The sequence below is a fragment of the Bos javanicus genome, chromosome 6 (genome assembly GCF_032452875.1).
Source record: "Bos javanicus breed banteng chromosome 6, ARS-OSU_banteng_1.0, whole genome shotgun sequence".
Taxonomy (NCBI): Eukaryota; Metazoa; Chordata; class Mammalia; order Artiodactyla; family Bovidae; genus Bos; species Bos javanicus.
Genome location: NC_083873.1, coordinates 18694191 through 18720475, shown reverse-complemented (window position 1 = coordinate 18720475; position 26285 = coordinate 18694191).

Sequence of the window (26285 nt, the reverse complement as noted above, 5' to 3'; positions counted from 1 at the left end):
AAAGTGAAAATGGAGAGTGAAAAAGTTGGCTTAAAGCTCAACATTCAGAAAACGAAGATCATGGCATCTAGTCCCATCACTTCATGGGAGATAGATGGGGAAACAGTGGAAACAGTGTCAGACTTTATTTTGGGAGGCTCCAAAATCACTGCAGATGGTGACTGCAGCCATGAAATTAAAAGACACTTACTCCTTGGAAGGAAAGTTATGACCAACCTAGATAGCATATTCAAAAGCAGAGACATTACTTGCCAACAAAGGTCTATCTAGTCAAGGCTGTGGTTTTTCCTGTGGTCATGTATGGATGTGAGAGTTGGACTGTGAAGAAGGCTGAGCACCGAAGAATTGATGCTTTTGAAGTGTGATGTTGGAGAAGACTCTTGAGAGTCCCTTGGACTGCAAGGAGATCCAACCAGTCCATTGTGAAGGAGATCAGCCCTGGGATTTCTTTGGAAGGAATGATGCTAAAGCTGAAACTCCAGTACTTTGGCCACCTCATGTGAAGAGTTGACTCATTGGAAAAGACTCTGATGCTGGGAGGGATTGGGGGCAGGAGGAGAAGGGGATGACAGAGGATGAGATGGCTGGATGGCATCACTGACTCGATGGACATGAGTCTGGGTGAGCTCCGGGAGCTGGTGATGGACAGGGAGGCCTGGCGTGCTGCGATTCATGGGGTCGCAAAGAGTCGGACACGACTGAGTGACTGAACTGAACTGATGCACTGTAGCCCACCAGGCTCCTCTGTTCATGGGATTCTCCAGGCAAGAATACTGGACTGGATTGCCATTTCCTCCTCCAGGGCATCTTCCCAACCCGCGGATCAAACCCATGTTTCTTACTTCTGCAGCATGGGCAGGTAGGTTCTTTACCACTAGCACCACCGGGGAAGCCTAAGTGTTTTATTCTCTTTTATGCAATTGTAAGTGTGATTGTTTTCTTGTTTTCTCTTTCTGATTGTTTATTAGGGTATAGAAAAGCAACAGATTTCTGTGTATTAAACTTGTATCCTCCAAATTTACTGAGTTAACTTATTCTAGTAGTTTTTTGATGATCTTTTGTGTCAGAATTCTATGTACAGTAGCATGCCTTAGGCAAATAGTTACAGTTTTACTTCTTGCCTTCCAATTCAGATGCCTTTCCTTAATTTTTGTAATCTGATTGCCATGGCTGGAACCGTCAATACTACTTTGAATAGAAATGTCTATGGTGGGCATCCTGTTTTGTTCCTAATCTTAGAAGAAACACTTATAGCTTCTCACTGTTGAGTATGATGTTAGCTATGAGTTTGTCATAAATGGCTTTTATTCAGTTGAAATATGTTCTCTTTATACCATCTTTGTTGAGAGTGTTTATCATGAATAGATATTGAATTTTGTCAGATGTTTTTTCTGTATCAATTGAGATGATCATGTGATTCTTCATTTTGTTAATATGGTATGTCATATTGATTTGTGGATATTGAACCATTCTTACATCCCAAGGATAAATTCCACTTGATCATGGTACATGATCCTTCAATGTATTATTGAGTTCAGCTTGTTAATATTTTCTTGATGATTTTGGCGTATATATTCATCAGAGATATTGACCTATTTTCTTTATTTTTTTTTCTGTGGTTTCTTGTTCTGATTTTGATATCAGGGTAATGCTGGCCTGATTAATGAACATGGGAGTGTTCCTGCTCTTCAGTTTTCTGGAATATTTTGAAAAGGATAGGTATTATATCTTCTTTATATGTTTGGAATTCTCCTGGGAAGTGGTTCAGTCCTGGATTTTGCTTGTTGGGAGTTTATCTTTATTATTACTATTCCTGATTAAATTTCAATACTAGTAATCTGTATCTTTAGGTTATCTGTTTCTTCCTAACTCTTGAAAGATTGTATATTTCTAGGAATTCATACATTTTTTTCTTTTTTTGGTGTTGTCCAGTTTGTTGACATATTACTGTGCTCTTACAGGTCCCTGCTAGTGGTGCAGGTTCTGAGTAGTTGGGTTTTCTTCCCTTCCTACCAAACTTTGTGTGGTTCTTTCTGTACACTGTGGAGAAACTCTGTGGAGTTTCAGCTTTGATTGTAGAAGAAGCATTCTACTAGTCTTCAGATCATTCTCAGTGAGAGCTGCTCTATGTGTAGTTCAGTTCAGTTCAGTTCATTTCAGTCGCTCAGTCGTGTCCAACTCTTTGCAACCCCATGAATCGCAGCATGCCAGGCCCTCCTGTCCATCACCAACTCCCGGAGTTCACTCAGACTCACGTCCATCGAATCAGTGATGCCATCCAGCCATCTCATCCTCTGTCGTCCCCTTTTCCTCCTGGCCCCAACCCCTCCCAGCATCAGAGTCTTTTCCAATGAGTCAACTCTTCGCATGAGATGGCCAAAGTACTGGAGTTTCAGCTTTCGCATCAGTCCTTCCAAAGAAATCCCAGGGCTGATCTCCTTCAGAATGGACTGGTTGGATCTCCTTGCAGTCCAAGGGACTCTCAAGAGTCTTCTCCAACACCACAATTCAAAAGCATCAATTCTTCGGTGCTCAGCCTTCTTCACAGTCCAACTCTCACATCCATACATGACCACAGGAGAAAACACAGCCTTGACTAGACGGACCTTTTTTGGCAAAGTAATGTCTCTGCTTTTGAATATGCTATCTAGGTTGGTCATAACTTTCCTTCCAAGGAGTAAGCGTCTTTTAATTTCATGGCTGCAGTCACCATCTGCAGTGATTTTGGAGCCCCCCAAAATAAAGTCTGACACTGTTTCGACTGTTTCCCCATCTATTTCCCATGAAGTGATGGGACCGGATGCCATGATCTTCGTTTTCTGAATATTAAGCTTTAAGCCAACTTTTTCACTCTCCACTTTCACTTTCATCAAGAGGCTTTTGAGTTCCTCTTCACTTTCTGCCATAAGGGTGGTGTCATCTGCATATCTGAGGTTATTGATATTTCTCCCGGCAATCTTGATTCCAGCTTGTGTTTCTTCCAGCCCAGCGTTTCTCATGATGTACTCTGCATATAAGTTAAATAAACAGGGTGACAATATTCAGCCTTGACGTACTCCATTTCCTATTTGGAACCAGTCTGTTGTTTCATGTCCAGTTCTAAGTGTTGCTTCCTGACCTGCATACAAATTTTTCAAGAGGCAGGTCAGGTGGTCTGGTATTCCCATCGGTTTCAGAATTTTCCACAGTTTAATGTGATCCACACAGTCAAAGGCTTTGGCATAGTCAATAAAGCAGAAATAGATGTTTTTCTGGAACTCTCTTGCTTTTTCGATGATCCAGTGGATGTTGGCAATTTAATCTCTGGTTCCTCTGCCTTTTGATATATTCATGTTTTTTTTTTTTTTTTGTGGTCATACATTTTTATTTTTCTTGGGTAAATACCTAGGAGTGGAAAGTCTGAATCATCAATAAGTGTATGTTTAAGCTTTTAAGAAATTGCCAACCCTCTTACAAAGTAGCCATACCATTTTATATCCTCATTAGCTATGTATGCAAGTCCTAGTTGGCCATATCCTTTCCTGTTCTGTTTTAACTTCATTTTATTTTTATTTTATTTTATTTTTTTTATTCTTCCAATTTTATTTTATTTTTAAACTTTACATAATTGTATTAGTTTTGCCAAATATCAAAATGAATCCGCCACAGGTATACATGTGTTCCCCATCCCGAACCCTCCTCCCTCCTCCCTCCCCATACCATCCGTCTGGGCCGTCCCAGTGCACCAGCCCCAAGCATCCAGCATCATGCATCGAACCTGGACTGGCAACTCGTTTCTTACATGATATTTTACATGTTTCATTGCCATTCTCCCACATCTTCCCACCCTCTCCCTCTCCCACAGAGTCCATAAGACTGTTCTATACATCAGTGTCTCTTTTGCTGTCTCGTACACCGGGTTATTGTTACCATCTTTCTAAATTCCATATATATGCGTTAGTATACTGTATTTATGTTTTTCCTTCTGGCTTACTTCACTCTGTATAATAGGCTCCAGTTTCATCCACCTCATTAGAACTGATTCAAATGTATTCTTTTTAATGGCTGAGTAATACTCCATTGTGTATATGTACCACCTCTTTCTTATCCATTCATCTGCTGATGGACATCTAGGTTGCTTCCATGTCTTGGCTATTATAAACAGTGCTGCGATGAACATTGGGGTACACGTGTCTCTTTCCTTCTGGTTTCCTCAGTGTGTATGCCCAGCAGTGGGGTTGCTGGATCATAAGGCAGTTCTATTTCCAGTTTTTTAAGGAATCTCCACACTGTTCTCCATAGTGGCTGTACTAGTTTGCATTCCCACCAACAGTGTAAGAGGGTTCCCTTTTCTCCACGCCCTCTCCAGCATTTATTATTTGTAGACTTTTGGATCGCGGCCATTCTGACTGGTGTGAAATGGTACCTCATAGTGGTTTTGATTTGCATTTCTCTGATAATGAGTGATGTTGAGCATCTTTTCATGTGTTTGTTAGCCATCTGTATGTCTTCTTTGGAGAAATGTCTATTTAGTTCTTTGGCCCATTTTTTGATTGGGTCGTTTATTTTTCTGGAGTTGAGCTGTAGGAGTTGCTTGTATATTTTTGAGATTAGTTGTTTGTCGGTTGCTTCATTTGCTATTATTTTCTCCCATTCTGAAGGCTGTCTTTTCACCTTGCTGATAGTTTCCTTTGATGTGCAGAAGCTTTTAAGGTTAATTAGGTCCCATTTGTTTATTTTTGCTTTTGTTTCCAATATTCTGGGAGGTGGGTCATGTAGGGACATGTGCTCAGGGTTCTACTCTGTTATCTTGATCCCACCCTTAGAAGTCCTTGAGATGAATGTATTTAATCTAGAATTAAATTAAAATTCATATCAGTGTGCCTACATTTTTATAGTGACAAGAAAAATCATATTTTATATTGACTTAAGTTTTTCATACAAAAATCCAAGCTTCGTCATATACTTTTCCTAATGGTCTTAGCCATTTTAGGTTATAGTAAATCATTCTTGTATGTTCCTTAGTGATATATCTTTTTTTTTTTTTCTTTTTACTCTCTCCATAACAAAATTGTCTTACTGTTTTGATTTCTTCTGTATCAACTCTCCTTAGACGTATTTCATTTATGTTTTAACTATTTACGTCTTCAAACTAGACCTTGCTTATTTTAGTGAAATAGCATAAAATGACAAGATTGTTGCTTGATAGGCAAGAGGTATGGAAAATAGATCACGCCTCAAACCACTTCATAGAGGCTGTGTTAGCACTCATAAACATTGAAAAACACAAATGTTTAGGAGTCTTACTTAAGATTTAGATTCACTTATGAGCCATATCGGAGAAGGCAATGGCACCCCACGCCAGTACTTTTGCCTAGAAAATCCCATGGACGGAGGAAGGCTGCAGTCCATGGGGTCGCCAGAGTCGGACACGACTGAGCGACTTCACTTTCACTTTCCACTTTCATGCATTGGAGAAGGAAATGGCAACCCACTCCAGTGTTCTTGCCTGGAGAATCCCAGGGATGGGAAGCCTGGTGGGCTGCCGTCTATGGGGTCGCACAGAGTCGGACACAACTGAAGTGACCTAGCAGCAGCAGCAGCATGAGCCATATAATTCTAGACAAAATACTTAATACCTGAAGACTTATACCTAACTGGACAGGAAAAGTGCGAAAATGTATATATATTAATAACATGATATTCCGAGCATATTATATTTACAACAGAGGTTAGTTTTATTTCCTGGACTTAAATGTCTAATTCCATGATTTTCAAAATAAAAACACTTTTTGAATGAAATGAAATCTTATGGGAACTCCTACATACAAAACAGATATGATCACATATAATATGATCAAAATGTCAATGGGTGCAGAGAATCCTATCAGTTCATTGATCACTGCCCCTTCCCACTTCATTCTTCCTGGATCATACATTGTCCCATCACTGAGATAATTTATAGAATATTGAGGTACTTCTCAAAAGAACAATGGAATTTTGGAGGTACTGAGCTTTTACTTTTGTCCAAAAGATGTTCTTTTGTATCTTACAGGACATATCCATTATTTCTACCGTGTGTTTTCTTCTACTTTTTTTGAGTTCTGACTGCTTACCTATGTATATTTTGACTAATCCTATTGACTTCACATCCCCTGAGTTATTCCAATTTTGCTTTCTTTTTAAAGGAAATTGTGTCATTTTAATTTTGAGTCAGAAAATATAGTATTCCCATATTCTCCATAGCAACATTTTCCTGGGACATGCCTCTCATCTATTGGTGCATTTAGGGGTTTACTCAGTCACTTTCAGATTCTTCTCTGTACTTCCTGTTACGTATTTTTGCCAAGATATCAGGTATTTTACAAGCTTTTCTATCAACTTTGGAGTGTATGTGTGTGTATGCATATACATACATACATACAGGTACACTTAGATTTGTTGAAAATGTAGCTTTCAGGTTTTCTTATGTTTTCTAGTTGACTTTTTATGGATTTCAGGAGAATAAGAAATTGTTTTATGACGCCATATTTTTATTGCATGTCCCAAATTTTCATTTCTCTTATTATTTCTGAATTTTGATATGACAATGAAGCTGTCCAGTTGAGTTTATTAGAATGGTAATTAGGTCATAAGTATAAATGCAATATCATGAAAAACTACTACTGTCATGAAAATGTACTGTCATCAATAATCTATTCATTATGCTAGGTGATCTTAGCATAGAAGACTGCCTGTGTATAAGAGATTTTAATCTATATTTTAAATGCTATCTAATTTAAATTTGTTCATGGGGTTCTAATGTAAATCTGTTCATGGGAGGGTAGCAGAGGATGAGATGATTACATAGCACCACTGACTCAATGGACATGAATCTGAGCAAATTCCAGGAGATAGTGAATGGCCAAGGAAGCCTGTTGTGCTGCATGGGGTCTCAAAGAGTCAGACATGACTTAGTGACTGAACAACAACAAAATTTAAATCTAATTTTAAAATGCTAGTTTTCATATTGTAAATATCTTTGCTGAGGACTAATGGAACAATGTATATAACTTAGTTCAAATTTTTGATACATTTTTCTTAATAAGAAGGATAGAAATGATTAATTACTCGTCCCAATTCACAAAGCAACCCAGAGGACCAAAATAGCCAATTTCATTATTTCAATAATTGTTTACACTGATGAAGCCTCTGTATGAGTTCCAGTTGTTGACCATATGTGCAGTGATCTTTATAAACAAATGGTCTTTGCAACTACTTATAAATATGTACAGCATATGCAAGCAAGACCGTTTTTGTCAGCATGAGGGGCTATCAAAACCAGTTATCGTTAGTGTTTTTCTTTAAAGAAAAAGTCAGGTTGTGGCATTAAGTACAGGAGAGACAAAAGCCATGAAATTTGTTGTATCATGGAACTCCTGACTTGTTTATGCACAATCGTCATCTGCTACATGATTGAAATACCAGTCAACCACAGAGACATTATTTTTTAATTAGCAAGTGAGCCAACTACTGGAGTTGGAAAAATACTTGGTAGATCCAAGTATAAGATTGTTCAAAGTTCAATAAGAAAGAGAAAGGGATTCCATAATTGCATAAATGATAGCATTCCCTCTTGATTTTTCTTTGTTTTGCACCTGCTTTAATATTGATACTTTCCTTACACATGGTTTTAGTTTAAATTTAAATGAATTAACCAAAGTAGCCAAGAAATTGCATTCATTTCCTAGCCTCTCTTTACTTAGTGAGAAAATAGATGCTAAAAAGAGAATGGTTAAAGAGAACTTTTGACCAAAAGGGATAGCAGATGTCATACGTTTTCAAAAGTTGTAACATTGGTTTCAATTGACTTCAATTAATCAATTTAACTTGCCCAAGAGAAAATCTGCCAAATATTCTGAAATCAAGTGGAAACCACATGTGAGAAAGAGATAAATTATACTAAGTAACACTGGAATGTGGTAGAGTGGAAAGTTCTCATTTAAATAGGCTGTAAGATAAATAATAAAAAAAAACATGAATAACTTATTGCAAAAGATTGCATATTTATGAAGGAGGTGTTCCTGGAGAAAGAGTAGTAACTAGTCTTAAACGTGGGAGACATGACTGTGTTAGTTTGTGGTTTCTTCATGTACTTCATATTGTATGAAGTTACATATTGCATGCCTGTATTCTTCAGCTAGAGTTATTTATTACTGTTACATTTTGAGGAATAAACATAAAAATGACCTTTTCCCCCTCAGTCAAATGAATGCATCATAGATAAATAATTATTCTATGTTTCAAAAAGCTGGTGGTTGGGCAGGGCAGTGGAGGGATGAGAGGCATGAACCTAGGAAACTTGTATGTAATATCTCCTTATATTAACAATATATAAAGTTTAAAATTTTATCCACTTTGTAACCCCCGATATATTGCCCTTCAAATTTGCTTAAAATACCTATAAAATCACAAAAAAGTTATACATTTGCTAAATGAAAAATCTGTATGATCTTATTTATATGGAGAATGTAAACAGTTGAAGCCATAGAAGTAGAGTAGAATGGTGGTTACCAAGAGTGGGAGGTGGGGGAAATGGGGAGATACTAGTCAAAGGTACAAAGTTTCAGTTATGTAGGATGCATAAATTCTTGAGACCTAATTTATAGCATGTTAGTTAACATTATATACCAAAAATTTGCTAGGAGAGTAGATCTCAAGTGTTTGTGCCACAAAAATAACAACAACAACAGTAATAAATATGAACACAAAAGTACCAGGGCCTGTTTAGCGCACCCACTAACTATCAGAGAGAGTGAACCAGGATAAGAACACGCACCCTGATCTCATGGCATATCTGGATATTTGCTTATGCAGTAGAGTTCCGTGGATGATGGGAAGACGTTATCTCCCCAACACAGCATGCTCCCAGCTGAATAAAATACCTAGAGGATCCTCCCCATTGCCAGCGAGGTGCTACTTTGTAAAGTTATTTATTTATTTACTTAACTTGTTGAGGCCCGGATTCTGGTTTCTTCTTGTCTGTAATCCCTATCTCCAGACACTTCTGTGTTGTTTTCACATTCATACAGAAATAGCAACTCCAAGCAAACGGTTGGACATAAAGGAAAGAAAATGACTTGGTATTATGTAAACTTGATTGTCTTGGTAAGGAGATAAGAATGTTGGTCGCCAGATTACTGGGAATGTTATTTTCTCACTTTTTTTCAAAAATTCAGAGTACCACAGAACCAGGTGTGGGGAGAAGAATAAAATAATATATCTATATGATTGACCTCCCTGACAAAAATTTGAAATTGAGTATAGACCTATGATCATTAACCAGCTCTTTTGTTGATCTGAAAAGATCACCCTTAACTAAGGCAAAACTGCTACCACTTTCTACAGCACTTAGTATACATGAGATATTATTCTAAAAACTTTGTGTAAATCAACTTGTTTAATTTTACTAGACACCGTATGAGGGAGATATTGTTGTTGTATTACTCAAAATTTACAGATGTGAAACTGAAGTATAGAAATGTAAAATTCACAAAACTAGTTAGTGGTGAAATTTGGATTTGAAACCAGGCAATATGGTTGTAATGTCTGGGCTTTGAATCGTTTTGCAATACAGAAAGAGAGTGGGACCCAGGTGGGCTCTGCACCAGACCCAACTCAACAATCCATCACTTCAGAATTTGTAATGAAAATAAAACATTATTAGAATCAATGAGAAAAATGACCTGACATGAGGAAAGAAATATCCTAAAGGACCAAAGGAATAGCCACCTCTGAGAATTATCTCTTAAGAAATCCAGAAGAAAATGTTAAAAAATTGTATGGACTCTTTAAACATTGTCTTAGAAGAGAAAAGAAAACCTGAAATCACTAAGAGATGAAAAAAGACAATAGGCTGGGGTGGAAATAATGGTAGGGGATTAAAAGAACTTTGAGAATATCTAATTCAGTATTAGATTAAAAATCCACAAGATACTACTCTATGCTGATACTGTATACAACTTAACAAGTAACAAATAGGAATAACTTACATGCATTTGCCAAAGACTTAAGCTGAAAATTAATACTCCTTGAGAAAATATTAGGCCAAATGGAAAAGAAACAGTAATCAATAATACATAGTAGAGACTGTTTTATGATATGGGGGGAAAATCTGATGAAATACTAAAAGAGCTCTCCATGTTCCACAGAAAATAAAATATATTTATCTTAGGTTCTTAAGTGCAAAGGATTAGAGATCCCTTCCAGAAAATTAGAGATACCAAGGGAACATTTCATGCAGAGATGGGCACAATAAAGGAAAGAAATGGTATGCCCTAACAGAAGCAGATGATATTAAGAAGTGGCAGCAAGAATACACAGAACTATGCAAAAAACATCTTAATGACTCAGGTAACCACAATGGTATGATCACTCACCTAGAGTGAGGTGTCCTAGAGTGCAAAGTCAAGTGGGCCTTAGGAAGCATCACTATGAACAAAGCTAGTGGAGATGATGAAACTCCTGCTGAGCTATTTCAAATCCTGAAAGATGGTGTCACTAAAGTGCCGCACTCAATATGCCAGCAAATTTGGAAAACTCAGCAATGGCCACAGGGCTGGAAAAGGTCAGCTTTCATTACAGTCCCAAAGAAAGGCAATGCCAAAGAATATTCAGACTACTACACAGTTGCACTAATCTCACATACTAGCAAGGTAATGCTCAAAATTCTCCAACCTAGGCTTCAACTATAGGTGAACAAAAAATTCCAGATGTTCAAGCTGGATTTAGAAAAGACAGAAGAACCAGAGATCAAATTGCCAACATCTGTTGGATCATAGAAAAAGCAAGAGAATTCCAGAGAATCATGTACTTCTGCTTCATTGACTAGGTTAAAGCCTTTGACTGTGTAGATCACAACAAACTATGGAAAATTCTTCAAGAGATGGGAATACCAGATCACATGACCTGCCTCCTGAGAAACATATGCAGGTCAAGAAGCAAGAGTTAGAACTGGATGTGGAACAACAGACTGGTCAAAATTGGGAAAGGAGTACATTAAGGCTGTATACTGTCACCCTGCTTATTTAACTTATATGCAGAGTATATGATGTGAAATACCGGGCTGGATGAAGGATGAATCACAATCTGGAATCAAGATTATGGGGAGAAATATCAATAACCTCAGATATGCAGATAAAACCACCCTTATGGCAGAAAGTGAAGAGGAACTAAAGAGCCTCTTGATGAAGGTGAAAGTGGAGAGTGAAAAAGCTGACTTAAAACTCAGCATTCAAAAAATGAAGATTATAGCATCCGGTCCCATCACTTCATGGCAAATAGATGAAGAAACAATGGAAACAGTGACAGACTTCATTTCCTTGGGCTCCAAAATCACTTCAGAACATGAGTGCAGCCATGAAATTAAAAGACGTTTGCTCCTTGGAAGAAAAGTTATGGCAAACCTAGACAGCTTGTTAAAAAGCAGAGATGTTACTTTGCCAATAAAGTCCATATAGTCAAAGCTGTGGTTTTTCCACCAGTAATGTTTGGATGATAGAGTTGGACCTTTAAAGAAGGCTGAACACCAAAGAATTGATGCTTTTGAACTGTGGTGTTAGAGAAGACTCCCGAAAGTCCCTTGGACTGCAGGGAGATCCAACGAGTCAATCCTAAAGGAAATCAGTACTGAATATTCATTGGAAGAACTGATGCTGAAGCTGAAGCTCCAATAGTTTGGCCACCTGTTGTGAAAAGCTGACACATTGGAAAAGACCCTGATGCTGGGAAGGATTGAAGGCAGGAGGAGAAGGGGATGACAGATATCATCCCTCTATGCAGAGTACAAAAAGTATGAAAAGGCAAAATGATAGGATACTGAAAGAGAAACTCCCCAGGTCAGTAGGTGCCCAATATGCTACTGGAGATCAGTGGAGAAATAACTCCAGAAATAATGAAGGGATGGAGCCAAAGCAAAAACAATACCAGCTGTGGATGTGACTGGTGATAGAAGCAAGGCCTGATGCTGTAAAGAGCAATATTGCATAGGAACCTGGAATGTCAGGTCCATGAATCAAGGCAAATTGGAAGTGGTCAAACAAGAGATGGCAAGAGTGAATGTCGACATTCTAGGAATCAGCAAACTGAAATGGACTGGAATGGGTGAATTTAACTCAGATGACCATTATATCTACTACTGTGGGCAGGAATCCCTCAAAAGAAATGGAATAGCCATCATGGTCAACAAAAGAGTCTGAAATGCAGTACTTGGATGCAATCTCAAAAACGACAGAATGATCTCTGTTCGTTTCCAAGGCAAACCATTCAACATCACAGTAGTCCAAGTCTATGCCCCAACGAGTAATGCTGAAGAAGCTGAAGTTGAATGGTTCTATGAAGACCTACAAGACCTTTTAGAACTAACACCCAGAAAAGATGTCCTTTTCATTATAGGGGACTGGAATGCAAAAGTAGGAAGTCAAGAAACGCCTGGAGTAACAGGCAAATTTGGCCTTGGAATACGGAATGAAGCAGGGCAAAGACTAATAGAGTTTTGCCAAGAAAATGCACTGGTCATAACAAACACCCTCTTCCAACAACACAAGAGAAGACTCTATACATGGACATCACCAGATGGTCAACACCGAAATCAGATTGATTATATTCTTTGCAGCCAAAGATGGAGAAGCTCTATACAGTCAGAAAAAACAAGACCAATAGCTGACTGTGGCTCAGACCATGAACTCCTTATTGCCAAATTCAGACTGAAATTGAAGAAAGTAGGGAAAACCACTAGACCATTCAGGTATGACCTAAATCAAATCCCTTATGATCATACAGTGGAAGTGAGAAATAGATTTAAGGGCCTAGATCTGATAGAGTGCCTGATGAACTATGGACTGAGGTTCGCGACATTGTACAGGAGACAGGGATCAAGACCATCCCCGTGGAAAAGAAATGCAAAAAAGCAAAATGGCTGTCTGGAGAGGCCTTACAAATAGCTGAGAAAAGAAGAGAAATGAAAAGCAAAGGAGAAAAGGAAAATATAAACATCTGAATGCAGAGTTCCAAAGAAAAGCAAGAAGAGATAAGAAAGCCTTCTTCAGTGATCAATGCAAAGAAATAGAGGAAAACAACAGGATGGGAAAGACTAGAGATCTCCTCAAGAAAATCAGAGATACCGAAGGAACATTTCATGCAATGATGGGCTTGATAAAGGACAGAAATGGCATGGACCTAACAGAAGCAGAAGATATTAAGAGATGGCAAGAATACACAGAAGAACTGTACAAAAAAGATCTTCACGACCCAGATAATCACGATGGTGTGATCACTCACCTAGAGCCAGACATCCTGTAATGTGGAGTCAAGTGGGCCTTAGAAAGCATCACTACGAACAAAGGTAGTGGAGGTGATAGAATTCCAGTTGAGCTATTCCAAATCCTGAAAGATGATGCTTTGAAAGTGCTGCACCTAATATGCCAACAAATTTGGAAAACTCAGCAGTGGCCACAGGACTGGAAAAGATCAGTTTTCATTCCAATCCCAAAGAAAGGCAATGCCAAAGAATGCTCAAACTACCACACAATTGCACTCATCTCACACGCTAGTAAAGTAATGCTCAAAATTCTCCAAGCCAGGCTTCAGCAATATGTGAACCATGAACTTCCAGATGTTCAAGCTGGTTTTACCAATACAGTATACTAATGCAAATATATGAAATTTAGAAAGATGGTAACAATAACCCTGTATACAAGACAGCAAAAGAGACACTGATGTATAGAACAGTCTTTTGGACTCTGGGAGAGGGAGAGGGTGGGATGATTTGGGAGAATGGCATTGAAATATGTATAATATCATATATGAAATGAGTTGCCAGTCCAGGTTTGATGCATGATATTGGATTTTTGGGGCTGGTGTACTGGGACGACCCAGAGGGATGGTGTCGGGAGGGAAGAGGGAGGAGGGTTTAGGATGGATAACACATGTATACCTGTGGCAGATTCATTTTGATATATGGCAAAACCAATACAATATTGTAAAGTTAAATAAAATAAAATTAAAAAAAAAAAAGAAAAGAAAAGGTGGAGGAACCAGAGATCAAATTGCCAACATCCGCTGGATCATGGAAAAAGCAAGAGAGTTCCAGAAAAACATCTATTTCTGCTTTATTGACTATGCCAAAGCCTTTGACTGTGTGGATCACATTAAACTGTGGAAAATTCTGAAAGACATGGGAATACCAGACCACCTGATCTGCCTCTTGAGAAATCTGTATGCAGGTCAGGAAGCAACAGTTAGAACTGGACATGGAACAACAGACTGGTTCCAAATAGGAAAAGGAGTATGTCAAGGGTGTATATTGTCACCCTGTTTATTTAACTTATATGCAGAGTACATCATGAGAAACGCTGGACTGGAAGAAGCAGAAGGTGGAATCAAGATTGCCGGGAGAAATATCAATAACCTCAGATATGCAGATGACATCACCCTTATGGCAGAAAGTGAAGAGGAACTCAAAAGCCTCTTGATGAAAGTAAATGGGGAGAGTGAAAAAGTTGGCTTAAAGCTCAACATTCAGAAAACGAAGATCATGGCATCTAGTCCCATCACTTCATGGGAAATAGATGAGGAAACAGTTGAAACAGTGTCAGACTTTATTTTTCTGGGCTCCAAAATCACTACAGATGGTGATTGCAGCCATGAACTTAAAAGACTCTTACTCCTTGGACGGAAAGTTATGACCAACCTAGATAGCATATTGAAAAGCAGAGACATTACTTTGCCAACAAAGGTCCATCTAGTCAAGGCTATGGTTTTTCCTGTGGTCATGTATGGATGTGAGAGTTGGACTGTGAAGAAGGCTGAGCGCCAAAGAACTGATGCTTTTGAAGTGTGATGTTGGAGAAGACTCTTGAGAGTCCCCTGGACTGCAAGGAGATCCAACCAGTCCATTGTGAAGGAGATCAGCCCTGGGATTTCTTTGGAAGGAATGATGCTAAAGCTGTAACTCCAGTCTTTGGCCACCTCATGCAAAGAGTTGACTCATTGGAAAAGACTCTGATTCTGGGAGGGATTGGGGGCAGGAGGAGAAGGGGACGACAGGGGATGAGATGGCTGGATGGCATCACTGACTCGATGGACGTGAGTCTGAGTGAACTCTGGGAGTTGGTGATGGACAGGGAGGCCTGGTGTGCTACGATTCATGGGGTGGCAAAGAGTTGGACATGACTGAGCGACTCATCTGCTCTGATCTGATCTGATGCAGAGTACATCATGTGAAATACTGGGCTGGATGAATCACAAGCTGGATTGAAGGCAGGGAAGAAGGGAGGTCAGATAGCTGTACTGAATCAATGTACATGAATTTGAGCAAGCACCAGGAAATGGTGAAGGACAGGGAAGCCTGGTTTGCTGCAGTGCATGGGGTCACAGTCAGACATGACTGAACGACTGAACAACAACAAAAACAAGAGGAATTATCATTTTTTATTAGTTTGGAGAAACCCATTCCCAAAATCATATGGTCTCTAGACCCAAGACCAGATGATGGTAGTTCCTTGACAATATTTTCCATTGCTTTTACAGTTTGGGCAACCTGTTTCTTGTTCAGTGTTGCCTGTTTATATTCTAAAGAAGCATAAAAGCAATCTAAATTTCAAAGTTTACAACTTGGTTATTTATTTTAATATTTTGAATCAGTATGACCTCCTATTTGTGGTCATATACCTTTTCTCATTCCTGATGTTATTTATGCCTGTCATTCTGTCCTTTCATCTGCAAGTTAGTCTAGAGACTTGTTTATGTCATGCATCTTTTCAAAGAACTAGCTTTTAAATACAATTAGGAATTATGCTATATTTCTGTTCTCTTGTGTTTCACCTTTGCTGGATTTTTTTTTTTTAATTTCCTCATGGGTTTCTTTAAGCTTGAGTTTGTAGGGTGGAGAGCTTTCACTAGTTTGAAGAGTTGAATATTGAATGTGTTTTCATTTAAAGCTAAAACCTGTTTATTTTTTCCTCTTGTATTCCACAACTTGTAGTGCAAATAGAATATTTAACTAGAAAGCAGTTGCAATTTTTATTTTCTTAATGATACAGGACTTATTTAAGAAAGTGCTGTTAAGTTTCCAAGTGGATAGATATTCTGGATGTTTGTTTTTCCTTTAACCCTTCCTATTACTTCCTAATTTATTTCACTGTGGATGGAAAATGTAATTTGTATAAATTCTATATCTGGGAATCTTGAAATATATTCTTTCTGGCCTAATATATCATCAATTTTAAGGTTTCCATGGGTGTATAAGAAGTGTTATTTATTGGAGTTAAATTATATGAAACAATTAAACCATTATTATTTATTATATCATTACTTTTCTGTGCATCCTGTATAGTGGATAGCCCAGGTTATAGCTGAGCAAAATTAGTTTCTAATTTTCTGCTTTTTGATTTCTAGTACCATTCCAAATCTTATTGATGCTGATCAAAGAAGTACTCTGGACATGCATATTAAAAAATAGAACACTACTTTATTGGGAGATTTTATATATATATATATATATATATATATATAAAATCAGGTTTTGAACAACTGTATTATGTACTTGTAGTAATATTCTTTAATATGATTTGATACAATCAAATGTATATTGGTTCAGTTTAGTTCAGTCGCTCAGTCGTGTCTGCTTCTTTGCAACCCCATGGACTGCAGCTCACCAGACTTCCCTGTCCATCACCAACTCCTGGAGCTTACTCAAACTCATGTCCATCGAGTTGATGATGCCATCCAACCATCTCATCCTCTATCGTCCCCTTCTCCTCCTGCTTTCAGTATTTCCCAGCATCAGGGTCTTTGCATCAGATGACCAAAGTATTGGAGCTTCAGCTCCAACTGACAAGAAGTCAGTTCTTTGCATCAGATGACCAAAGTATTGGAGCTTCAGCTTCACCATCAGTCCTTCCAATGAATATTCTAGACTGATTTCCTTTAGGATTGACTGGTTTTATCTCCTTCCCAGTCCAAGGGACTCTCAGGAGTCTTTTCCAACACCACAGTTCAAAAGCACTAATTCTTTGGCACTCAGCTTTCTTTATGGTCCAACTCTTATATCCATACATGACTACTGGAAAAACCATGGCTTTGACTATATGGACTTTTGTCAGCGAAGTAATGTTATCTTCTTTTTAATATGCTGTCTAGGTTGGTCATAACTTTTCTTCTAAAGAGCAAGCGTTTTTTTAATTTCATGACTGCGGTCACCATTTGCAGTGATTTTGGAGCCCAAGAAAATAAAGTCTGTCACTGTTACCATTGTTTCCCCATCTACTTGCCATGAAGTGATGGGACCGAATGCCATGATCTTCGTTTTCTGAATGTGTAGTTTTAAGCCAGCTTTTTCACTTTCACTGTGGTATATTGGTTACCATATCGTATTAGTGTTTTCAATGCCAGATTAATTTGATATTAAAATTGTACACTCTGCTTTACCTTTTACATCTGTTTACTTATTTATTTCAGTGTTAACTATTTAGGTTACTTTATTTTAAATGTACCTGTTTGAAAGCACCCTTAATTGTTCTTACCTATTTTTCTCTCTTAAGAAGGGATATTTTACCATTTAGATTTATTTCTAAAAACTCCATGTTTACAAATAGCATTTTAAAATAAATTATAATATTAATAGTAATGCTAATTTAAAATGTTTTCCATGGACAAATATGTATGTAAACACTGAATGCTGCAATAACTTTTTAGAAATTCTAATTTCACATTAGAAAAGTAAAGGCTGTAATAAGTTTTGAGTAAAAAATCTGGTTCAGTTCAGTTCAGTTGTTCAATTGTGTCCGACTCTTTGTGACCCCATGAATCACAGCACGCCAGGCCTCCCTGTCCATCACCAACTCCCGGAGTTCACTCAGACTCACGTCCATCGAGTCAGTGATGCCATCCAGCCATCTCATCCTCTGTCGTCCCCTTCTCCTCCTGCCCCCAATCCCTCCCAGCATCAGAGTCTTTTCCAATGAGTCAACTCTTCGCATGAGGTGGCCAAAGTACTGGAGTTTCAGCTTTAGCGTCATTCCTTCCAAAGAAATCCCAGGGCTGATCTCCTTCACAATGGACTGGTTGGATCTCCTTGCAGTCCAAGGGACTCTCAAGAGTCTTCTCCAGCACCACAGTTCAAAAGCATCAATTCTTCGGCACTCAGCTTTCTTCACAGTCCAACTCTCACATCTATACATGACCACTGGAAAGACCATAGCCTTGAGTAGATGGACCTTTGTTGGCAAAGTAATGTCTCTGCTTTTCAATATGCAATCTAGGTTGGTCATAAATCTTACTAATTTAGCTGACAATCTAAGATTGTCTAAGAGATATTTTTGCATGAAGAACTTCTTAAAATTAATTATGCTTTAAAATAATGTTTAATTTATACCAATTAAAAATTCATAAACTTTATTTTTCTTGGATCATTAAGTTCAACTTGCTATGTTGTTTATAGATACCATAAAATAAGAACAATCACCATTTAATAAGGGACTTCCCCAGTGGCTCAGCTATAAAGAATCTGCCTGCAGTATAGGAGATGCGGGTTCAATATCTGGATCAGGAAGATTCCCTGGAGGAGGGCATGGCAACCCACTCCAGTATTTCTTTCCTGGGTTACTGTGGGTTACTGTCCATAGCATCATGAAGAGTTGGACATGACTGAAGTGACTGAGCACACACATATCATTTAAGGAAAATTTTATGTTCTATTGTATCAGATTGAACACAGTAAACTCCGAAATTATCAGGTCCAATTATAAACCTAATTAATATCCTTCTCCATATTAAGCTGCATTTCAGAAATGTAATATATTAAAAAGTTTTGTGTTCTATATATTTGACAAAACAAATTTACAATTTGCCACAATTTAAAAAGTGAAGCATTGCAAGTTATATATAAATGAGTAAAACTACTTTTAATTATTCCTTTACAGTTTGCAAACACTCAAAGTTCTGTGTATATTTCAGCTCAAAATCACAGAACAAATATTTCAGCTTTCTTAAATATAAAACATTAAGTATGAAAATATTAAAAATTACGAATACAACAAAGTATTTTTTAACATAGCACAAATAAGACTCCTATGAGTTTTAATTAGATTCATCACCTCTATAATTGGTTACTTTTATTGTTTAACTTTTAATTTTTATTTTATATTATGGTTCATTAACAATGATGTGTTTGTTACAGATATACAGCAAAGTGATTCAATTATACCCATATAAGTATTCATTCTTTTTCGAATTCTTTTCCCATTTAGATTATTGTAGAATATTGAGCCGAGTTCCCTATACTATGCAGTAGGTCTTTGTTGGTTATCTATATTAAATATAGAGGTGAGTACAGGTCAATTCCAAACTCCCAATCTATCCCCCAACACCAACCCTTTCCCCTTGGTAACCATAAGTTCTTTTTCTAAGTATGTGAGTGTTTCTGTTTTGTAAATAAGTTCATTTGGATTTTTTTTTTATATTTTAGTTTTCATGCATAAGCGATATCTTGTGGTATTTGCCTTTGTCTGACTTACTTCACTTAGTATGATAATCTCCATAATCTGTGTTGCTGTAAGAGGCATTATTTCATTCTTTGTAATATTTAAGTAATAGTCCATTATATATATGCACCACATCTTCTTTATCCATTCCTCTGTCAATGGACATTTAGATTGCTTCCTTGTCTCCAATGTTGTAAACAGCACTGCAGTGAACATCAGGGTGTATGTATCCTTTTGAATCATGGTTTTCTCCAGACATATACCCAGGAATGGGGTTGCTGGGTCATATGGTACCTTTATTCCTAGTTTTTAAAGGAACCTCCATACTATCCCATAGTTATATGAATTTATATCCCCACCATCACTATAGTTGGTTACTCTTAAAAAATTACTAGACTTATGTTTTAGAACAGTTTCAAGTTTACAGAAAAATTAAGTAGAAAGAAAAGCAAGCTTCTTTCATGCCACCTACACATAGTTTCTTCTGTTATTAATACCTTGAATTGATGTGGTATATTTACTATAATTAATGAATATTGATATATTACTATTAACTAAAGTTCATAGTTTTCAATAGGGTTCGCTTTTTTTTTTTTTTTTAACAGTTGTTTGTGTGTCCATGTGTGTGTATGTGCTCAGTCATGTCTGACTCTTTGCAACCCAATAGACTATAGCCCGCCAGGCTCCTCTGTCTGTGAAAGTTTTCAGCTAAGAATACTGGAGTGGGTTGCCATTTCCTACTCCAGAGGATCTTCTCAACTCAGGGACTAAATCTGTGTCTCTTACATTTTCTGCATCAGCAAGAAGGTTCTTTACCATAAGCACCACCTGGGAAGCCCTTACAATTATATGAGTTTTGATGCATGCCTAATCAACAGTTACTATATCATACAGAATCATTTCACTGCACTAAAAATCCTCTCTGCTCCACCTATTCATTCCCTCAGCCCCCACCAATATCTGACAATCATTGATCTTTTCACTGTCTGAGAAGTTTTGACCTTTCTAAAACATTGCATAGTTTGAATCATGTATAGCCTTAGCCTATAGATGGGGAAACAATGAAAACAGTGAGTGACTTTGTTTTCTTGGGTGCCAAAGTCACTGAAGATGGTGATTGCAGCCATGAAATTAAAAGATGTTTGCTCCTTTGAGGAAAAGCTATGACCAACCTAGAAAGCATACTAGAAAGCAGAGACATTACTTTGCCAACAGTGGTCCATCTAGTCAAAGCTATGGTTTTTCCAGTAGTCATTATGGATGTGAGAGTTGGACTATAAAGAAAGCTGAACACCGAAGAATTGATGCTTTTGAACTGTGGTGTTGGAAAAGACTCTTGAGAATCCCTTGTACTGCTAGGGGATCCAACCAGTCCATCCTAAAGGAAATCAGTCCTGAATATTCATTGGAAGGACTGATGCTGAAACTCCAGTACTTTGGCCACCTGATGTAAAGAACTGACTCACTGGAAAAGACTCTGATATCAGCTGGGAAAGATTGAAGGCAGGAGAAGGGAGCAGCAGAGGATGAGATGGCTGGATGGTATCACTGACTCAATGGACATGAGTTTGAGCAAGCTCTGGGAGTTGGTGATGGACAGGGAAGCCTGGTGAGCTGCAGTCCATGGGGTTGCAAAGAGTTGAACACGACTGAGTGACTGAACTGAACTGAACTGAACTGAGAGCCTTCCCAGGCTGGCTTTTTCACTCAACAATATGCATTTTAGGTTCTTTCACATCTTCTTCTTCTTCTTCTTTTTTTTTTTTAATTTACATTGTCTCCTGACTGTCTTTTTGTGGAAAAAAAAAAGTTGTCTGTGCCTGGTCTTAGTTGTAGCACACGGAATCTTTGATCTTCATTTCCATGTGCAAATTCTTTAGTTGTGGCATGCAAACTCTTAGTTGCTGGCATATGGGATCTAATTCCCTGATCATCAATCGAACCTGGCCCCCTGCATTGGGACCGTGGAGTCACTGGGAAGTTCCCATGTCTTTTTATAGCTTGATAGCTTATTTCTTTTGCTATTCAAAACTGCTATTCTTTTGCAGTTCATTTCAGTTGCTCAGTCATCTTCAACTCTTTGTGATCCCATGGACTGCAACATGCCAGGCCTCCCTGTCCATCACCAACTCCCGGAGTTTACTCAAACTCATGTCCATTGAGTCAGTGATGCCATCCAACCATCTCATCCTCTGTCATCCCCTTCTCCTCCCACCTTCAATCTTTCCAGCATCGGGGTCTTTTCAAATGAGTTAGTTCTCCGCATCAGGTAGCCAAAGTATTGGAGTTTCAGCTTTAGCATCAGTCCTTCCAATGAATATTCACAACTGATTTCCTTTAGGATGGACTGATTTGATCTTCTTGCAGTCCAAATTTCTTTTTAGCACTGGATAATCTTCTGTTGTATGGATGTATTCATTCATCTGTCCCAGGTTTTGACAGTTATGAGTAGAGTTTCTATAAATATCCATGTATAGGTTCTCATGTGGATTTAAGTTTCTCACTCCTTTGGGTAAACACCAAGAATCCTGGCTACCGGGTCATATGAAAAGTGTATATTTAGTTTTTTAAGAAACCACCAAACTGTCTTCCAGAGTGGCTGTTTTATTTTGCATTCCCATCAGCAATAAATGAAAGTTCCCGCTGTTTACATGCATTTGATGTTGTCACTGTTCCTGATTTTGACCATTCTAAAAGATGGTGTCTCGTTGTTTTAATTTATAACTCCCTGATCACATGTGATATTGAGCATCTTTTCATATCCTACTTGCCATTTATGTAGTATATCTTCTTTGAGGTGTCTGTTCAGGTATTTTGCCCATTTTTAAATGGGCTATTCATTTTCTTATTGTTGAGTTTTACTAGTTCTTTGTATATTTTGGATTCAGTCTCTTCATTGCCTATGTGTTTTGCAAATATTTTCTCCCAATCTGTGGCTTTTCTTTTAATTCTTTCACATTTAAAAATTAATCTTTTTCAAACTCACAGCTATTTACTTACCAAGAGATGCTGATTTTTCACCTCAAGTTAGTTGACATTACTGAATTGAAAAATCAAGACACTATTTTTATATGGAACCCTAATGGTTGTGGTATTCTGTTAATCATAGTGAAAAATAACAGTAACAGTAACACTAAAATAGTTGACATTTTCGTATTATGCCAGGCATAGTGGTAAGGACTTTCAATGTGTCATCTCAGAGTCTCCTCATTGCAATATTCCTTAGTAGTCGCTGGCCATTACTCTTATTTAACAACTGGCAACATTACAGCATGGAAAGATTCTATAATCTTTCCATAACACAGGGCTTTTGGTCTTTATGGTATTATCTGGGAAAGAGCTGAGTATCTCGTATCCAAGTTGTAACAAATCCAAAGGTTCCAGATAGATAGGGCCTCACCCAGTGGCTCAGCAGTAAACAATCTACCTTCAGTGCAGGAGACACAGGAGACCTGGGTTCCTTCCCAGGATCAGGAAGATCCCCTGGAGGAGGGCGTGGCAACCCACTCCAGTGTTCTTACCTGGAGAATCCTATGGATAGAGGAACTTGATGGACCATAGTCCATAGGGTCACAGAGAGTCGAACACAACTGAAGTTACTGAGCACACACAGATAGATAAAGTACGTAAAACTTTCCCTCTTTGTCTAAACTTTGAGAAACTGAGATGCTTGCCTCTTGACAGATGGATGCTTAAATAAAGGTAAATATCATTTCTAATTGTCCTTTAAAATGGTTGTACAGAATTTACATTCTCATTTAGCTTTTGGATATTAATAAAAAGCTTCTGAGTATATAGAAGATGTTTGACTATAAAAGAATTAAAAGAAATAGAAATTCCTAGCTCTAAAAGGACTAAAGTATTATCAAAGTGGCTACAAATGATTGATTATCATCATTCAGCCTCTAGCTCAAAAAGCTTTGGCTGATTTCAAAGGGAAGCCATTTAGCCTTTTTGCTAATTAATTAAGAAAAATATAATTCAGACTTCAAAATTATGTGATCAATAGCAAAAGTGAAAAAAGAATCCACAATTGCAGCCAGTGTTAGTTTTAATGATGTATATAGCTATCACATGCCAAAGTGATTCCGAACTATGTTAGTAGGATATCAGTTTGCAGAGGGCTTAACTGATTGCATAGAAGAAAGTATTGTACACATTGGGAAATTGAAGTTACTATCAGTAAGAAAATAACCTGTTTGTTTAGTATACATCTTTCTTTCCAAGAACAGCTATTAGTGTAGTGATTAAGAGTACACACTCTGGAGGTATACAAGCTTTGGGTTTATGTACTTGCCTTTCCACGATATGCTGAAACCTGGCTTGGAGAATTTTGAGCATTACTTTACTAGCATGTGAGATGAGTGCAATTCTGTGGTAGTTTGAGCATTCTTTGGCATTGCCTTTCTTTGGGATTGGAATGAAAACTGACCCTTTCCAGTCCTGTGGCCACTGCTGAGTTTTCCAAATTTGCTGGCATATTGAGTGCAGCACTTTCAGAGCATCATCCTTCAGGATTTGAAATAGCTCAACTGGAATTCATCACCTCCATTAGCTTTGTTCATAGTGATGCTTTCTAAGGCCCACTTGACTTCACATTCCAGGTCATTTTGTAATCCCTGTCGCTCTAGGTCACTGATCACACCATTTTGATTATCTGGGTCATGAAGATCTTTTTTGTACAGTTCTTCTGTGTATTCTTGCCACCTCTTCTTAATATCTTCTGCTTCTGTTAGGTCCATACCATTTCTGTCCTTTATCGAGCCCATGTTTGCATGAAATGTTCCCTTGGTATCTCTAATTTTCTTGAAGAGATCTCTAGTCTTGCCCATTCTGTTGTTTTCCTCTATTTCTTTGCATTGATCGCTGAGGAAGGCTTTCTTATCTCTCCTTTTTTTTTTTTTTTCCAGAGTCTAAATTTTGTTTTTAAACTTTATATAATTGTATTAGTTTTGCCAAATATCAAAATGAATCCACCACAGGTATACATGTGTTCCCCATCCTGAACCCTCCTTCCTCCTCCCTCCCCATACCATCCCTCTGGGTCGTCCCAGTGCACTAGCCCCAAGCATCCAGTATCCTGCATCGAACCTGGACTGGCATCTCATTTCATACATGATATTTTACATGTTTCAATGCCATTCTCCCAAATCTTCCCACCCTCTCCCTCTCCCACAGAGTCCATAAGACTGTTCTATACATCAGTGTCTCTTTTGCTGTCTCGTACACCGGGTTATTGTTATCATCTTTCTAAATTCCATATATATGTGTTAGTATACTGTATTTCTGTTTTTCCTTCTGGCTTACTTCACTCTGTATAATAGGCTCCAGTTTCATCCACCTCATTAGAACTGATTCAAATGTATTCTTTTTAATGGCTGAGTAATACTCCATTGTGTATATGTACCACCTCTTTCTTATCCATTCATCTGCTGATGGACATCTAGGTTGCTTCTATGTCCTGGCTATTATAAACAGTGCTGTGATGAACATTGGGGTACACGTGTCTCTTTCCCTTCTGGTTTCCTCAGTGTGTGTATGCCCAGCAGTGGGATTGCTGGATCATAAGGCAGTTCTATTTCCAGTTTTTTAAGGAATCTCCACACTGTTCTCCATAGTGGCTGTACTAGTTTGCATTCCCACCAACAGTGTAAGAGGGTTCCCTTTTCTCCACACCCTCTCCAGCATTTATTGCTTGTAGGGTTTTGGATCGCAGCCATTCTGACTGGTGTGAAATGGTACCTCATAGTGGTTTTGATTTGCATTTCTCTGATAATGAGTGATGTTGAGCATCTTTTCATGTGTTTGTTAGCCATCTGTATGTCTTCTTTGGAGAAATGTCTATTTAGTTCTTTGGCCCATTTTTTGATTGGGTCATTTATTTTTCTGGAGTTGAGCTGTAGGAGTTGCTTGTATATTTTTGAGATTAGTTGTTTGTCAGTTGCTTCATTTGCTATTATTTTCTCCCATTCTGAAGGCTGTCTTTTCACCTTGCTAATAGTTTCCTTTGATGTGCAGAAGCTTTTAAGGATAATTAGGTCCCATTTGTTTATTTTTGCTTTTATTTCCAATATTCTGGGAGGTGGGTCATAAAGGATCCTGCTGTGATGTATGTCAGAGAGTGTTTTGCCTATGTTCTCCTCTAGGAGTTTTATAGTTTCTGGTCTTATGTTTAGATCTTTAATCCATTTTGAGTTTATTTTTGTGTATGGTGTTAGAAAGTGTTCTAGTTTCATTCTTCTACAAGTGGTTGACCAGATTTCCCAGCACCACTTGTTAAAGAGATTGTCTTTAATCCACTGTATATTCTTGCCTGCTTTGTCAAAGATAAGCTGTCCATATGTGCGTGGATTTATCTCTGGGCTTTCTATTTTGTTCCATTGATCTATATTTCTGTCTTTGTGCCAGTACCATACTGTCTTGATAACTGTGGCTTTGTAGTAGAGCCTGAAGTCAGGTAGGTTGATTCCTCCAGTTCCATTCTTCTTTCTCAGGATCGCTTTGGCTATTCGAGGTTTTTTGTATTTCCATACAAATTGTGAAATTATTTGTTCTAGCTCTGTGAAGAATACCATTCGTAGCTTGATAGGGATTGCGTTGAATCTATAAATTGCTTTGGGTAGTATACTCATTTTCACTATATTGATTCTTCCAATCCATGAACATGGTATATTTCTCCATCTATTAGTGTCCTCGTTGATTTCTTGCTATTCTTTGGAACTCTGCATTCAGATGCTTATATCTTTCCTTTTCTCCTTTGCTTTTCGCTTCTCTTCTTTTCACAGC